Source organism: Carlito syrichta, unplaced genomic scaffold (genome assembly GCF_000164805.1).
Source record: "Carlito syrichta isolate Samal-C Ts95f unplaced genomic scaffold, Tarsius_syrichta-2.0.1 Scaffold317197, whole genome shotgun sequence".
NCBI classification, from domain to species: domain Eukaryota; kingdom Metazoa; phylum Chordata; class Mammalia; order Primates; family Tarsiidae; genus Carlito; species Carlito syrichta.
The window spans coordinates 1-4943 of NW_007261293.1; the positions used below are offsets into that span (position 1 = coordinate 1).

At 39.0% G+C, this 4943-nt stretch overlaps 1 pseudogene; it reads right to left on the reverse strand.

Annotated features, from left to right (window-relative positions):
• Positions 1-3904: 3904 nt before the first annotated feature.
• On the reverse strand, positions 3905-4331 carry LOC103277325 (annotated as a pseudogene).
• Between the last annotated feature and the right edge of the window lie 612 nt (positions 4332-4943).

Here is a 4943-nt window from a genome sequence, read left to right on the forward strand (position 1 = left end):
GCATCTTGGATGACCATTTTCTGCCATGTGCTGTTTTGTAAGAATTGTGTAGAAGTTCTCCAGCCTTTTCAGTCCCCTTGCGATTTCATTGATCCATGAGCTATTTGTAAGTATGAATTTAACTTTGAAATATTTGAAGACTATCCAGGTATCTTTTGTTTATCATTTCTAGTTTAACTCCATTGTGTTTACAGAACACACTGTATGATTTCGGTCTTCCTAAATGTGTTGAGTTTTATATTTGTAGTGTGGTCTGCCTTGGTGAGTGTTCCATGTGTCCTTGCAAAGGTGGTTCCGCTTACAGATTTTCAGCTCTATGATGTGAGAGTGACACACGTTTGGTAGAAGCAGATGACCTTCCCTTGCAGTACGGGGGAGAGCTGCAGTTCTCACTCGATCGGAGGCTGACCGCTGGTGCTCTGCAGTACACTGTGTCACCGGGAGCTTTTGCAGCCGTGGAATAAGAGAAGTGCTCTGAGCACTTTGACGGCAGGCTGGGCTAAGCCGGTGTGCTCAGTAGATTAGACATACTGAATGCGTTTCAGTTAACAGTATTTTCAGCTTATGATGGATTATTGAGACGATTGTAAATTGAGACACATCTGCAATTGATTTATTGCTGATTTGAGCTTTATTGTTATTTGTAATAAAAGCTGCTTACGGGTGGTATGTATATGTCTCACTGTGTGTGTGTGTGTGTGTGTGTGTGTGCATGCGTGTATATATAGCGTGTATATAGTATGTGTGTATGTTTGTATATTTTGTGTGTACATACATATGTATATATGTACACATCCGTAAAAGAATTATTCATTACTTAATGATTAATTTCCTTTTAATCATCTTAACATAGTAGCATAAGATGTCCCATCACAATTGAAACATGAATTTTGTTCCTTTTTTCTATAGTTATATCCTGTAAAGCTAAAACTCCTTAGATTTCTTATATTCCCCCGTATACTAAAAATTTTAATGGTGCTTTTCTTGTATTAATCTTGAATTAATAAATTAGGTCAATGAGAATGAATTTTATTTATGAAGTTTCTTGGTTTCTGGGTTTTCCCCCCCCTCATTCTGCTTGTGGTTTAACAGACAGATTGCTCCTTTTTTTAGGGCACGTTCACTGAAATCCCTGCTAACGATATTCAAAGAATCATTGCCAAGAGGTTAACTGAATCTAAGAGTACTATATGTCATACCTATGCTCCCACCGACTGAGACCTCAGAACTGTCCTGAAAGTTCAGCAAGGTCTGGTCCTAGGCCAGTAAAGGGAAATGACTTAATACAGTACACATGCGCCTCCATTTCCATGGAAGCTCATATTGTATAACCTTCCATTTCAGCTCCCTAATGTACTCGCCCTCTACTCTGATAATATTTTGTGCTAGAAGGGGCAACCCCTTCGGGTCCCCTACTGCTGTGGGAACTTTTCTGTCCTCTCAATCTGCTTTTTAAAAAAATTGTGCTAGAGAAAGAGAATTTAGTTCTATTTTCTGTGAGAAACGTGTGACTTCGTTGTGGCAAATGGATTGTAGGTGCTTTCCCTTTCTGCAAGTGAGGGGCTCTGCTCCACCTTGCTCTTGATCATGGCCCTTTGGCTGGCAGTCACTGAGTCCCATTCTCTGCAAACACAGGGTAAGCATCCCCAACCGAAAATCCAGAACACTCCCAAATTTGAAGCTTTTCAAGTACCATGACACTCGCAGAAATCTTCATGGGAACATTTCAGAGTTCGGATTTCAGGTTGAGAGGTTGGGGCTGCCAAATGTCATATTCCAAGTCTGAACACTGGGAGATCTGAGGCACTTCTGTTCCCGAGCATTTTGGATAAGGGATACTCAGTCCTGTAGCGCTGTGTTTGGGTTGGTTGGTGGATTTAAAAGCAAAAGTAATAGGCTTAATTTTTTGGTCTGGTGTAACTCTTACATATGTAAAATTTTGGTAAGAATGTATGAACGGCTTGCTCAGTCTAGATGGTTTTTACTTTTAATATTTTTGAGTATGATATTTAAACAAAAAGGTCCTTAACATTCTAGCAAATTTAAGGTCCATAAATGTTAAGATTGTTTTAGGTTATAAATATATCTTAGCATTTTTTAATGCAAGTTTTTATTTTATATTTCTTGTTCAAAATGCATTTTCAGGTTATTAAATTTGTAATGTGTCTCCTAAAAGACAATTAAATATAAGGTTGCTGAGAGACATACAAATTTTAGCATGAACTGATAGTTTTTGGTTTTTTTTCTTTTCAGTCTCTGTGGCTTTTGTATTACTTTCTTGCCTTATTGCACTAAGACCTCTGGTATAATGATGAATGTAAGTGGTAGAGGCAGGCATTGTTGCCATGGCCTTCATCTCAGGGGGAGCATTCGGTCTTTATCATTAAGTGTAAGCTATTTGTAGATTGCTTTCAGGTTGAGAGAATTTCCATTCCTGATTGCTGGGGGTTCAAAACATGAGTGGGTGTGGAATTTTGCCAAATGTTTTCTGTACATCTCTTTACTTCTTTCCTTTTTCCATCTGTTTCTGTGGTAAATTACATCAGTTGATTTTCAAATGATGAGTCAACTTTGCATTCCTCATACACCGAGGAAACCTGTTTAGTCTCCTCATACATTTAGGTTCCATTTCCAAGGTTCTATTAAGACTCTTCACATATATGCCCATAGGAAATGCTAGCCTGTAGTTTGCTTTTCTTGGGATGGTTTTTTCCTGTTTTCTTACCAGATCTAGTGGAGTGGGTGGGGAAACATTTTCTCCTTTATTTTGTTTATTTATTTGTTTTTAGTCAGGGTCTCACTCTGTCACCCAGTCTGGAGTGCAGTGGCACGATCACAATGATCTTGTCCACTGCATCCTCACCTCCTGGGCCCAGGCGATCCTTCTGCCTCAGCCTCCCAAGTAGGACTCCCAAGCGGGACTACAGGCATGCACCACCATGCCTAGCTAATTTTTTAAATTTATTGTAGAGATAAGGTCTCACCATGTTGCCCAGGCTGGTCTCGAGCTCGTGGACTTAGGCAATTCCTCACTTCTCAGCCTCTCAAAGTGCTGGGATTACATACATGAGCTACCTGACCTCCTCCTCCTTTATTTTCTAGAAGAGTTTGGTATAGTTGGTATTATTTCTCTTTTAATTGTTTGGTAGAATTCACCAGTGAATCTCTTTATGGGAAGATTTCTAACTAGGAATTTATTTTTTAAATGGACACAGGTTATTTTTTCTTGGGTGAGCGTTGGCAGTTTGTGTCTTTCAAGGAATTTGTTTATGTCAGTTACACTTCCAAATTTATCAGCATAAAGTTGTTTACAGTATTACCATATTATACTTGTGACATCTTTGTAATCTGAAGTGATGTTCCCATTTTTGATATTATTTCTTTGTGACATCTATGTAATCTGAAGTGATGTTTCAATTTTTTATATTATTTCTTTGTATTTTTTTTTTATTTTCTAGATTAGTCTGATTAAATTAGTTTTATCACTCTTACTGCTCTCTTCAAAGAACCAGCATGTGATTTTATGGTCTTTCCCTAGTGTTTCTATGATATCGGTTTAATTGCCTTCTGCACTTTATTATTATTATTATTATTATTATTATTATTATTATTATTATTATTATTTTGCTTTGGGTCCAATTTGCTCTTTTATTTCTTTTAGTTTCTCAAGGTGAAAACCTGGATCATTTACTTGAGATCTTACCCTGACATAGTTCTCTTTAAGCACTACCTATGTTTTATTTCATTCAAAATGTTTTCGAACTTCCCTTGTGATTTCTTTGATCCAAGAGTTGTTGATAAATGAGAATTTAATTTCAAGATAGTTGAAGGCTATTCAGTTATCTTTCTTTTATGATTTCTTTTTTTTTTTTTGACTCAACACACATGTCTTTATTGGCAGTGACTACTTGAGTGGGATGAAGTGGGAGGAGTGGGTGGCACCAATGCCAGACTGGCCATGCTTCACAGGCTTGTAAATGATGGAGAACTTGTCTAGGTAGTGGCCAATTATCTCAGGCTTGATCTCCACCTGGTTGAAGGTCTTGCCATTGCACATGCCCACCATGCTGCCCGCCATCTCCGGCAGGATGATCATGTCACTCAGGTGCGTCTTCACTACCTCGGGCTTCTCCATTGGGGGGCACTTCTTCTTGGCCTTATGCAGCCACTTACACAGTGAGTGCTGCTTCCACTGCAGGCCTCACTTCAGCTGCCACTGCTGCTGCATGCATCAGCTGCTCATAGGACATGTCCAGCAGCTGGTCCAGGTCCACACTGTGGTAGGTGACCTTGTGGAAGGTCCTCTTCTCCTTCTGCTCCACTTCCACCATCTTGCTAGCTCCTCAGAAAGGCTCTTTTGTGATTTCTAGCTAAACTTCATTGTGTTTAGAGAGCATACTTGTATGATTTCAGTCATCTTAATTTGTTGAGATTTGTAACGTGTTCTATCTTGGCAAATGTTCCATTTGTGCTTGAAAAAAATGTACCACTTTTTGCAGGGAGTGTTTTGTAAGTGTCAGCTAAGTCAAGATGGTTGATGATGTTGTTCATATCCTGGAGAAGAGTGTGAAACTCCTGATTGTGATTGTGAGCTGTAGGTTTCTCCTTTCAGTGCTGTCTGTTTTGCTTCCTGTATTTCAAAGGTGGATTGTTAAGCACACACATTGAGGAGTCCTCTGTTTTCTTGGTGGTCGGGCCCTTCATCACATCCTGTTTCCGTCTATTCATGGTACTGCTCCTTGTCCTCATGCCTTTTTTGTCGTATTGATTTAGCCGCTTCAGAATTTTTAAAATTTGTTTTTACAGTACATCTTTATGCATCTTTTGCTTTTGATGGTCTATATCTTTACTTAATTAGGTTTCTTGCAGACAGCATGTTGTCGGGTTCTACTTTCTCATCCAGTACTGCCATCTCTTTTAACTAAGGCATTCTGACCACTCCT